The sequence below is a fragment of the Pseudopipra pipra genome, chromosome 10, assembly GCF_036250125.1.
Source record: "Pseudopipra pipra isolate bDixPip1 chromosome 10, bDixPip1.hap1, whole genome shotgun sequence".
NCBI lineage: Eukaryota > Metazoa > Chordata > Aves > Passeriformes > Pipridae > Pseudopipra > Pseudopipra pipra.
In genome coordinates, this window is record NC_087558.1 from 24,623,614 (window position 1) to 24,636,938 (window position 13,325).

At 41.1% G+C, this 13,325-nt stretch overlaps 1 long non-coding RNA gene across 1 annotated transcript; it reads left to right on the forward strand.

The window, feature by feature from the left end:
• Positions 1–5,101: 5,101 nt before the first annotated feature.
• LOC135419934 (uncharacterized) lies at positions 5,102–12,602 on the forward strand. Its single transcript, XR_010433213.1, has 3 exons — positions 5,102–10,826; positions 11,040–11,188; positions 12,123–12,602. It is a non-coding gene; the product is annotated as an uncharacterized LOC135419934 (long non-coding RNA).
• The last annotated feature ends 723 nt before the right edge of the window (positions 12,603–13,325 follow it).

Here is a 13,325-nt window from a genome sequence, read left to right on the forward strand (position 1 = left end):
GGCCACAGAGATGCCACTAGAATTCCACAGGAATTTCCAAGTGGGCAAAGTGGTCCTTCCCTCCCCCAGCTGGTATTCAACAGATCAGTGTTCAGTGTGCTACTTCTCACTAGTGATGTGTGAGTGGCATTAAGTGTAAGGCCACACGGATTTAGAGCTTTGTTCTCACTGTAATAACAGCTGATGATTCCACATGAAGCTCCTGCTTATGTTTTGGTCTCTGTGCTATCTAGAAAATCCAATTCCCTCAGTGTTAGGTGATCCCTCTGGCTAAGTATGTTGTCAGCAATTATGGCTGTGTGCAACAAGCCTTGGCATCAGCAGCTTAGCACTGGCTCTGCTGATTAGAAGCACAACTTGTGCCTGGCCCTTTGTAAAGCAGTTGCTTGCGACTTCCAGGACAGAACCCTTTCCAGAGCAGGCTTTCTATGCCTTCCCTGTGCTTTGTCCTCTGCTTGGGAACATGAAATAAAGATGACCTGGAAAATACAAAGCTCAAATGTTTGCAAGTGCTGTTTTTTATTTCTAAGAAATATAGATTAATTAAAGGAGCAATCTGTTTGGAATTTGTATTGAGAAAGACCAAATTAAATGACTGCAGGAAGTGGTTTGGCATAGCAGGTAGCAAGGTGCTGTCTCAAAAGCTGTGTTCTCTGTGGTTAATAGGGGCTAACAGGCATGATTGGCCATGTCACTGTTATCTCCTCTCTGCCTATTCCTGTCCTCCCTTTATTATCTGAGCTGTGCTCTTCTCAAAGTGGTTTTTTTTTTTAAAGTCATCTGCAGATGTTTAAGCTTTGCAGTATCCTTTTTTTTCAGTCTTTTCCTTATTTTGTGTGGCCTCATATTGTGGTGAGCGCAATGAGCTGTGTCCTCAGCAGATGCATGTCCCCCCACCTCTGATGGTTGCAGTGGAGTGTCGTGTATCCACAGTGACCTGGAAGGCAGCCTGGTCTGGCAGAACTTGGGGATGTAGCAAATGTAGTCCCTGTTTTCTCCCCAGAAACGGGATCTATTCTGTGTATTTCCACTGAGCTTTCTGCTTCATCTCTGGAATGAGAGAGACATAGCAAGCAATGAAAACAGTGATGGAAATGATGATGAGGATTTATGTGTATAATAATCATCTGCAGATATTAAAGCTTTGCAGTACCCATTTTCAGAGAGATTCGTATGAGTCAGTGAGATCTGACGACTTGCTCAAGGTCACAAAGCAAGTTTGTGGCAGAGACAGAAATAGAAATTGCATCTTAAGAGTTAGTACAGCATCATATTCCTGGGCTTCCTCTTGTACAGACTCTGGTTGTTACAAACACTGTTATGCTGTATGATGTGGCAAGGGGGGGGCACGCCCAAAAATGAGCTTAGCAGTGCATGCTGGGTTTAAAAACTCACTTTTGCATCTTCAAAACTGCCTGAACTATGTTAGCTTCAGTAAAATAAACACAATACAAAATTTACAAAAATGGTGATAAAAGTATCTTTCGTTTTTTATGTGTTTATGAAGCAACTGTCAAATGCTTGCCCCAGGCACCCCCAATATATCCACCCTCCCTAACTGGTCATGGGTAGGATGTGTGTGCAGAGCTGAGCTTGCTTTGATCATAGGAATCAGGTTGTTGTTTGCCCTGTATAGTTTAAGGGAGCCACTATCTGTGGTACCTGCATTTGGAGCTGCCCTATTGCTGTGTGAAAACTCTTCTCACTTCTGACCCTCTCGTAGTGGCATAAGTTCTGCTTTTCTAACCAAAAATGGTCCCTCTGACTTAGTGCCCAATAGTGCCCAAACCTGGTTCAAAATGTCAGTCCAAGAGCAGAAATAGTATCATTAGTTCCAGGATCCTGCAGGAGGAACAGAAGCCAATCTGTCTCAGCCATGCTCCGCTTGAAGAGGTGTGTGGAAATGGGGAAATAGCTGGTGCCAGCTTGTTAAAAAGGAAGCTGGAAGTTACAGATGGCACGGATGTGATACTGGAGGCAGAGAACAAATGTTTCCCACCTAGTGAGAAACACTTCAGAAAGGGCAGAAAGGAAGCGTCATCGCTTAATAGCAGCATGGTGGTTACTGTTGAAAGCAAGAGAGCCCTCTAAGAGCTTAAAGCTTTATCTAAATGAGGAAAATACAAAGGATTATAAAAAATGACAGGTTAAAGGTAGCAATGCGACAAAGCAGACTCAAAAAAAAAAAAAAGAGAGAGAAGCATTTGCAAAAAGTGTCAAAAATAGTAAAAAATAAATCTTCAAAAACATCAGCATCAGGGAGCCTGCCAGAAAAGTCTCTAGGGCTGGTAGATGCTCAGAAATGACAAACGAATTCTTTGCATCTGTTGCTCATTGTGAAGAAATGGCAGTTCCCTGTGCTGGAAAACTTCTTAAAGAAGAATTCTTCAGAAAATCTCAAACTGAAGAGTTGGTGGGGGAATTTATGATTAGAAGAAGTTGCCAAGTAATTTGTTATTAGCCCAAGCTCTCTGTAGGAATTCAAGAATGAGATAGCACGACTAACTGTGATGTTGCATAAAAGCACTCTGGTGCTTGGGGCTGAAAGATGGCAAATGTGATATGGCTTTCTAGAAATGTGATAGGGGAAACCACGGGCTGATGGGCCTGAGATATGCACAAGAGGAAATTGCTATGCAGTGGTGTATTGAGAATGGAATTACAGGATACAGGGATAAACTTCTTGCAGAGACAAGAGTCAGCCTGGCTTTTGTAAGAAGTCAGGCTGTGCAAAATGTTGCAGCTTTAATGATTTAGCAAATGCGTCTGTTGTGGGACCCATGATGGTCAGCAGATGCATAAATGATTTGGGAAGAGTTGAATACTTGATGTTATTCATTACTGTCCTGAATAACTTTGAATTATTAATGATGACTGAAGAATTTTATAAGAACCAAGTGAACCTGAGTAACTGGGCAGTGAAATACAGAATGACTGTGTAAATAAACACAGTGAAACATTGCTTTATATATGGGGAGGAGAGAGTCAGAAAGAGGGAGAATTGGTTGGCCTCTGAACTGGTTCTTGAGCAAGAACTTGGACTGTGAGAGAAATGCCATCTCAGTGCTCAGGAATGGTCCAACAGGTATCTCAAATATTAGAGCTGTTAGGACAATAAGAGAGAGCAACTTGAGGAGGTATTATTTGCTTTATGTGCTACTATTAATGCTCAAAACTTCTGCATTCTGAATACTGTATGCAGTTATGGTTCCTTTAGTTCCAACCCAGTCCCAAATATGCTAAAACTGGATGAAGCAGTGAGAAGACAGCAAGGCTTTTTGAAATCTTGGAATGGGCTCTGTAAAAGGAGTGAGCAGTGAGGCTTAGGCCTTTCAGCATGGAAGGGAGATTCCTGAAGAAAGTGATAGTTAAAGGGCTGTCAAGTCACGTGGCATGGAGAAAGTAGGTAGAGTTTGATGTCTCTAACTCAGAACAAGAACTGGGGGGTGTGAAATGAAGCTGTCAGGAGGCGGGTTCAGGGTAAGTGTCGCTGTCTGCATGACCCATTCTTCTGTGCCTTCCTAGTTCCCTGGCTCTGGCAACTGCTAGAGGCAGCACAGGGGGCTGTGTGGGCCTTTCTGTCTCCTGCTGTGGTTGCCTTATGTTTGAGGGAGGCTTCTTTTGGGAAACCACTACTGCAACTGTTCACAGCAGAACTGGCCACCCATCGGGATCTCAGCTTATCTTCTTCAGTGCTAATTCAGGGTCAGAAGTCAGGCAGCTGTGAGTTGACAGCTGCTTATCCTGACCAAGCAACTGGTGTTAAGATTCCTGCAGTAAATTTGTTTGTCATTAGTTCAAAGCCACTCCATGTGTGTGGGACAGTGGGGAGGGTCTGCAGAGCATCTCCATAGCTGGACCCCAGCCCCCAAGGCAGGGATCCGGACTGCTGCTGCCGTCTCCTCTCGTTGGGGCACAGGGATACAGAGGCAGGAAATTGTAGCCCCAGGCAATGAAACGGGAATGTTGTGTTTGGGTTTGCAGTGATGGTGTTTTGGTTTCAGCAGTATTGTGAAAATCAAAATGTTGTGCGTAATTCTAAAAGACTACAGAAACCAAAAGATGAAAGTGAGAGTGTCCCACATGCTTCTACAATATTAAAACAACTCAACTGAAGCTGGGTCAGCGCCAGCCTTTTGATAAAGGCTGTGCTTTTGCATTCCAAGCAAAAAAGGACTAAATGACAAAAAACATACTGACCCTTTATATGCAACTGTAGAGAGGAAGAGAAGTCTCAGAAAGTATTGAAATTTTTCTTTGAAGAGTATTTTGTGTTACTTTCAGCCATGAAAGGTAAGAGCGTGGTGTGGATAGAGACCAAAGAGGTTAAGGGAGTAGTTGAGGCTACGTGTCCACACGTGGAAGCTGCTGGGAGTGGTGTGTTTGTCTGAAGGGAGTGGTGTTCCTTATAAAGAATGATTTAGGGGAGAGTGTTTTGTGGGATCAGTAAGTTTCATTTATACTGAAAACCCTCACGAGTATTGCGTTCCTGAGTGCCTGACTCTCACAGCTTATTTATGCACATGTGGGTAGGTTGTGTTTAGGAGATGTGGGTGTACTGTTGGACTTCCATCTTGATATCCTTCAATACCTTGCTGGACTTCTCTTTACTTAAAGATCCTCAGGTAAGGTGGAATGCATGATCTCTGGTTAAGACACAGGACTGATCTTACACCTTACAAAGTGGCACCTGAGAAATGCAATAGTCATGCAGAATTAAGGTTTCCACAAATGTAGTTACAGTACCAAGTAGTTGCATGTGTTGCCATATCAATATGACACCAATTGAATTGTTTACCACCAGGAGATGGGCACCTGACCATTCGAGTCAAACCAGCTTTATCAAGTACTTAAATCAATTGGAAGTATTTAGCCTTGGTTCTCCTGGCCTCAAGGCATCTAAGAAGTCATCCCCATTGGTATGCAGCAAACTGGCTTCCCAGGACAGAATGTAAAACATGGCACAGCCCTGGGGAGCAAAGATGCTCTGTGAAGCAGTGAGTTTCCCCTCTCCCCCACATGCACAATAGGAGAGAAGACATGGAATGTAAAGGAGAGAAGCCCCAATAGCCACTGCAATATCTGCAGATCCTTCCCCTAAAAGAGGGGAAGAATGAACGACCTTGCTGGCGATTTACAGAATCTTTTAACACAAACTGGAGGTTTGAGGCCAAATGTCTCTTCCCAATCCCTCATACTGGTTTCATGTAGGTAAAGAAGATTCTTATTCTTTACCTGGGTTGGGATTACTGAGTTCAAAAGATTAGTGTGCTTGCCGTGTGTCTGATCTCTGGAACTGCTGGGGCACCTAGCAAAGCTGTAAGGGGAAATGAAAATAAGAAACACTAGAAATGTTGATTATTAGACCCAGAAAGATCAGATACAGATATGAACTGAATGCTAAAACTCTGGCATAGAGCATACATGGCATGAATCATCTCAATTAAAGGGAGGATATTACTTAGCCAGATGAAAAAATTATGCCCTGACATTAAAAGCTACTAGTTTGTTTTACTTTTTTCTGGCACTTTATTATTTCTGAAGCTTTAAAGAACTCCAGCCTCATAACTCCCATGATGAGTGTTCTAATTATGAACATTAAGAATGTCTTCTGATTGTTTTGAATTAGCTAATAACTTGATATGCTAAATAAATCAGGCAGTTCCCAGTCCAAATGTAGCGTCTGGCTTTGGAAATACAGTGTGCTCCCTTCTCTGCTGTGTGAAATGGGTCTGAACAGCTGGAACAAATGTTCTTGTCACTAAATTATAAATTACAGCTGTCGAGAATAAAACATTTAGTTCCAGCACTCAAGAAATAGATTTTTAAGAAGTCTTCCCATTTATCAGTTTAGCCATTGATTATGTGTGTAAGGTCATTGAATCAGAGCAGTAATGAATGGAATTCTTGATTGCTCAAATACCAGACTAAATGTACCCATAGTTTTACATCCAGGAACTTGATAATACTTAAGAATGCCTTAGAGCATTTCAGGAACTAATGCTGTATGTAAGCACTTATGCACTGCCTTTCTGATCAGCAGTAACATGTTTGCTGAGCGGGGGAGGAAGATAAATTTGCTTCCATGAGCTCCCTACTTGTCAGGTTTTCAGTCTGTCAAGTGCTGCATAGTGGCAGATTAATTTCCCAAAGGTTGAGATTGCCTTGATGGCTGTGGAGTGGCAGGAGATCAGGATTAGGGTCCTGATCTAGCAATAACCATTTGACTGACAGCCTTCTTTTCCTTAGTGCAAGAGGCAGGAGGTGGAAGATTGCCATACCTGTTCCAAAATAGATATAATCTACCATCACAGCCTGCCATTGTTCCTCAGGCCTGTCTGGAGGTGAAACCTGAAATTAGCATGTAGATTTGACCTAGATTTGGGGGTTTTTTTGTGGTTTTGTTTTGGTTTGGTTTTTTGGGTTTTTTTGGGGGGTTTTTGGTTGGTTGGTTGGTTTTTTTTATATTGGTCCTGCTACCTGGTATTTGAATAGTTTCATTTTCCACACATGCTGATAGCTTCAGTCTTTGCCAGCGTAGAGGGGGCTTCAACTTTTCAAGTTTTATACCCTTGTTTTCACAAATCTCTTCTAATTATAGTTGTTTTGAGCAGAAGGTTAAGGAGTATCTGCAGGGTGCTTGTGACACTGCTGTGCTTGCACACTGTTCCCGTGCTCAAGATTTCTGTTTGTGAAATCATCAACTCAGCATCCTTTAGGTGCCATTTCAATGGAAATAGCTAAGATATGCAAGTAAGTGTTACAGATCCTTTTGAAGTGATGTGCAGTTGGGAGGAATAAGGGAGGAAGAAAATACGTTCTTGTGCTTGCAGGAATACCTGAAGATCATTTTTCTTAAAGATGCATGGTGAGGTTGGCAGCTACTAGTTCTGACACCTTTTATGGTGCTCCCTCCAAAGCTCAAGTTTTCTTTCTGGATATTTCATGGAAGTCTGCATTGGGAAGTTTTTTCCGGTCTGAACACTTACAGACTTGCTTTCTCTGCCCATCAGTCTTGATAAAACTCTCAGGAACCAAGTTATCTTTGATTCTTCTGGTGCTATTCGAGTAAGTCGTGAAAATCCGAGGGCAGACTCCAGAGGGAAAGGGGGCACAGTCTTTGCATAAGTTTCTTCAAACAGAAAACCAAAGCTAAATAACAGCTGTAAAGATCTTATCCATAGTCTAAAGGTGGCTGTTGTCCCCTTTCCAAATGCCCTTCCCCAGCCTGGTAATTGTCCATAACTGCAGAATTTGCATTGGCAAGGGAAAAACTTCTTCTAAAAAAGAGGTGTAAAAAAAACCCATCAGCACAAACAACTAACAGCCAGTGATTACAGCTCGAGTAAGAGGTAGAAGCAGGCGTGTTTCAGCTGAACAGGGGCTGGTGAGGAACAGAGGAAGCACTTATGCATCAGGTGTAAGTTGGTAAGCCAGCAATCTATTAAATAAATTAATCCTCTTTCTGCTTTAGGAATATCAATGAGCTTTGTGGTTCCCTTTGCCTTCTCTTCAATGTATTCAGTAAATACCTTTCTGTAGGCTGCTGGCAAACTCTGTTCAGTGCTGTAGTGGGGAATCCAGAAGTTGTGTGGTTGTGTTTCTTTCTGCCCCTATTGGAAAAGCACACAAATATTCTCTGCATGGATTAGTTTCACTTGGAAATTCACTTTGGAAAAAAAAGTGTCTGGGGTAAACCAGGTCATTCAAATTGCAGAAAAAGGGAAAAGTATGTTGACCAAATGGGCAAAATCAATTTGTTAGGAAATCAAGTCTGGACAGAGCATCTCTGTCCAGATGGTATCTCAGCTCAGTCATTCAGCTTGAATAACAGAGTATTTTTGTTTCCCTGGTACCAACCACGAGTGCTTTGCTGTTGGGAACAGAAAGTATGTTTTGGAACTAGAGCGATTGCAAAGTTCGTATAGCTTGCAAATTAAAGACTAGATCTTGTCCCTGGTAGGCATCTATTTTTCCTGGATTTACTAAATATTCCATTACTCTACTTCTTGCTCTGGTCAGTCCAAGCTTATAGTTGCTTTGGTTGTTATGGGGTTAGATGCAGCATTTACAACACTCTGGAATTATCTCAAAGGCCTTTATAGAAAATATTTCTTTGCAATAAAATTATCCCTACATGAGCTAGAGGATCTTGTATTCCAATTTCCTATTGTGCAACATCATGTGTAAAATTCACATTTTGAGCTCACCTCATTGGCTGATGTGCATAGATGTATCTATATCTATATCTATATATATATTTACACACACGTATACATGGGCATGTCTCCAGTACAGATGCAGTTTTATTCTGTGGTCTGCAAACAGTATCTCTTGGCCAACAATAGAAGAGAAAAAGAACCCAGCAAGGTGGGCAGTGCTCAATAGCTCCAGTAAGCCCTATGCCCCATATGGTCTCTTAGGGTTCAAGAACCACAAGACAAAAAGATGGATTTTTAATGCACTTAGGCCAAATGTCACTATATATTTATTTTATTTGCTATTTGTGGTAGAAATGGGAAAAGATGCTTATTAGATTTAAAATAATTTTAGTTTCTATACTCTTTTAGGTTTTAAACTTGTTCAAATACATGTTTGTAGAAGTATGTGATACCCTGCATCAGCTTCAGGCCTCCTTTATGGCTGTCAGTAACTATATAATGGAATCCATGGGGATGGCTGTCACAAACAGTTACATGTTAAGTACAGACCTATCCATCTTTTAAGCCATAATGCCATTTATTTTTGTGTAATATGCTTCGTGTACTGATTAGACTCCTGTACCCTCCTTAGAAGGGAAACTATCCTATGTCTATAAAGCAGAAGAGTGGTGGGGGTTTTTTGCAGGTATTGCTTTTTTAACATACTAAGAATTTCACATTTTTCATCCTCGTAGTTTCTTTTGAAGTTGAAGAATAAATTATTTCCTTTCTGCTTTGAACTAAAGGAAAGTAATTAAGTAGTGCTGAACTGAACAAACAACCATTACTTTTAGGTACCACAGACTTATTTCCCTATAATTTTTTATAGGTCAGTCAAGCTGTAAATTACCCAGGAAAGCCCTCAGGTAGACCTTTTGCTAATTGTCTGACAGGGCTGCCTGCTTTTAAACCAAAGACTAGCAGCTGAAGATCTGTGCTGTAGTGAAGAAGGGAAAGTTAAAAGAGATTAAAACAGTATGAAAAGAACTGTTTATTTCATAGCTGCTCTGAATATGGTCCCACCCTGCAGGCAGATTGTGGTAAAGGCTGAAAGTGTGAAGAGAAGATTAAAATAACTAAATGGTGAAATGGCAGAATATGCTGAGTGTGTGGGGAACAGGAGATGGGTGTCTGCCTGTGAATTTTTGAGTGATTTTTTCCTCTGTGCAAGTCACTCTAGGTTCAAGTTGTTTGGCCATGGTCATAGAGAAACAATATGTAGTGTGGGCATTTGCACTGTTACCTCACACTTTCCTTTTTTTTGTCTGTCCATCTTTACAGTCTGTGACTTGGAAGACCTAAAGCACATCTTATAGCAACATTAAGAGCTGGGAATACTGTGTGCACTGCATGCAACTCCAATTCATTTTGGTTTTTGTTGTGAAGAGGCATTATCAGCTATTATGCCCACAGTGTGTTCTCATCCATTAATCATTCATATGTCCTCTTCTGCAGACTTATCCTTGGAAGGTATCAATTTTACTGGAATATAACCTGGAAGACTTTCTTTTAAGAATTAGAAATGTTGGTTTTGCAGGTTCTTTAAACTCTCTTCTTTAGTTACACTGTGTTGCAACTGTGATACCTGAAGGTAAAATACACCAGTGCCTTTAAAAGGGAAAAACTGGCAGCTGAAAAAACAGGAGAATTTTCCTGCACCAGATTCCTGTCTGTTCAAGCATCATGAAAAGGAGCTATTTAAATGTTAATTGGCTGAGTAATGTAACTTCACAAGTGTGAGTTTCAGTGTGTTACCCTGTGCAGTGTCCTGAGATGACAACTGTGTGGCTGAAAGGCCTGAAAAACGTTCAGTTCTGCACATGTTGCTCACAAACACTTGAAGAAGTGAATCGAGACTCAGTGCCTTACCTTCCCATCACAAGTGTGGTGGGTCCATTGCAGTAGGTTTGCAGTATGAGGTGTGTCACACACAATAGGATGGTGGATACACATCCCAGTTCAAAGCTGGAGACTCAGTCAGAGCTGTCTCCTGTATGTAAATCCTTGCCCTGACATCACTGCCCCACGTCCATGGAGCAAAGGCAGGAAAAACATGAGTACATGGGAATTAATTTTCATGCCTCTGGCGTTATGGGGGCCTTTTTGTTGTTTTGGTTTGACTTTTTTTTTATTCCATGCTTGTTTGACACTGTTTTAAGACACTGTTTTAAGCTCTCAACTGTTCATTTTATGTGTGTTTCCCTCTCTGGGTCTACCTTTGCAAGGTGCTGAGGGCTGACCTTGGAACAACAATGTGAGCAGTGGACCAGCTGTACTGCTCTAAACCTGTGTGTGTGTATTGAGTAAATGTATGTAAACCCTCAGTCAGTTGATATTTGGTGGGCCTTCTAATCCACTGGCACAGGGATCTGTTCCATCCTGCTAGATATGTTAGCTTTAGCTTTCAAATGAGCAGGTCTGATCTTTAGCAGCAGACTTTGTACTCGTGTTTCAACACAAATTTGAAGACTTTTTTTATTTCTTATGGGAATAGTATTGACTGTTAACTCTGTTTCCTTGCAGTGATGGTTCCTGTTTGGTAGGATGACTGGTTTTTTCTGGTTATAGATACACATCCTAAGACTTTTTCTGATATTTGCACTTGAGAAGCTCTGCCAGGACAAAGTAAGATATTTCTACAGTTTGTGTGTCTGATAAATTCTTTTTTGGAGCAGTTTAATATATTGGTGGGATTTGAAGATGTACTGAGTTTAATCTTCCAAGAGTTGAAGGAAATGTTCATTAGAATGCATTGTCTCTTGCTGAGTTTGACCTTCACTTCCCTGCTGGAGTGCACTACAATTTTTTATCTGCTTTCATTCTGCTTTTCCTCCTTAGATGATAATAAAAGTGAAGCAGTTTGCATGTCCAGCCTCAGTTCTCTGCACTCTTGGTGCCCTCCTGCCATTCATGCTCCTGCTGAGGTCAGTGTCCCTGTGTCTTCAAATCTCCAGGTTTTCGTCTTGGCTTCTGGCTTTGACAGGCAGGTAATGAAGTAGTTTTGGTTTTTGTATTGCCCTCACGCTCAGGAGCTTGTGCTGTGTATTGGTTTGCATGGTAATGGTACCCTGATTTTAAAACTTAATATGTTGACAGTTCCTGCAGTCTGTGCTTTCTGCAGAAGGAGAGACTCCCTTTTCACCATATTTGTTATTAGAAACTGTGTTCAGTCCTCTGGAGGAATACTTAATACTGGCACTGGAAGAACAGCCCTTTTAAAACTAACAAGTGCAACAGTGGCACTGGTCTGATCAACACCCAGCCATCTGTGTAGGGCCAGGAAATGGGGGAGAGACACCTTCTTTCCTCTTTTCCAGTTCTTAATTAGGGGAAGTAAACAGTGCCTGAACTCTACTGGCTACTGCCTTTGCACTGTTAAGAAGTGTGATTTAAAAAACATGCTTGCCACAGAAATGGAAGAGAAAAGCTGCTGGTTAGTCATTGTATCCCACACTGAAAAGCAACAATTTCTTTCCCTGTAACTACTGTTCCACGAACATCAAAGTTTCACTAAATTCCAAGAGTGTTAGAATTGGTGGAAAAGAATGCAGATAACTTTGAGGTTTCAGAAAAATTGTGTGTAAAACTCTCCCTCCACCTCACAATTAACTTCTTAATGTGTTGTGAGACTTTTCCAGTATTGGCTCAAACTGAGAAACTCTAGCACAATGTTGTGAATACATTTATTTTGGATGGCAACTGGAGGAAGAGATTGTTGGTACCATTCATTCTGTGTTCAGATAAATCTTCCAAAGCCTGAATGCTGTAGTTTTCCTGCCTGTGTCTGGATCACTTTCATCACAGGGTGCAATATCTCTGCAAGCAGGATAGTACCTGGCCTTGCAGTGGCAATCCCAATGCTGAAAGTCTCAAATTGAAACACCAGTTGTGTATCCAAGTAACTGTTTTCTCTCTTTTCAGATCCTATGGGAGATTGCTGTGTTCATCCCAACAAATGCAGTGTGGTAGCTCCCACCATGGGCAGCTGGCAGCCAGGTCTGAGCACCCTGTGCACTCCAAAATTTGGTACGGGTTGGTGACAGTGGTTATACATTCTGTGAAGTGAGTCTTCCTGAGCTTTGCTGGTCGTCTCTGCAAGTGGCAACTGGGTCTTTTTTCTTCTGCTCGTGAACCTTTAGCAGTGTTGCTCATCACTGATTGATGGATGAGGCTCTGAAACTGCTATAATTAAGATAGTGTTCACACTGCCATAATTACAAGATACAGCAATTTTATTAGCCAGGATTATTTATTAGTCACAGCAATCAAAGCTGCATTTTGATTAGTCACAGGAGGACCTGACAGAACATGGATGTTAACATTATGTATCCAATGTGTTCATTTGCAAGCTTGTCATATTTTGTCATGGTGGCAATAAATGGTGTTAAACTGCTTTTTCAATAGATTCATTAGTGATAACCTTTTGGGTTGATACATCTGCCACAATTTTTACCGTATTTCTTGATTTATTTTTTGAAGCATATCAAGAATGAAGATTTAAATTATGCTTATTGTAAAGAAGTGGGATTTTATTAAACAGAAATGAATCAAATTCTTTAGTTGCTTTGGGTTATTAAATTCAGTGCCTAATGTGTCTCAGATGCTACCTCAAATTTCATCAAGAAAGACCTGGTTTAGTGCCTAAGCAAAATCTGATCCTGTAGATATTAAAGGAAAAAACTAGAGTTGAGATGGTCTCAACAGTTTTCAATTGTTTCCAATTCTGAAGTTCTTTGCCAAGTCAGTGTTTCTTTATCCTCCTCACCAAAGAGGCCATTTCATATGTTTAGCTGAGAGGTCTGAATTAGCTGGGTGAATTTTCAGGTAACTTAGTTAATAATCATTTAAGCAGAGAATGTAGCTCATGATTGAATTTTAATTTGGACCTGCTTTTTGTGGTTACTTAATGATGGATCTTCCACACCAGTGTATGGTTCTTGAGATAAGATTTCTGTAGAGAAATCTAAAATTACAGTTTCTTCTCTGAGGAACTGCGGTAGCTGCTATATAATTAAAAATAGGGTTAATTTCAGCTGGCATCAACTATTACACTTCCCTGAAAATCTGTTATCACGCAGGCTCAGGCAGCAAGGCTGAGGAGCACACAAGCAAGGATGCTGAAAT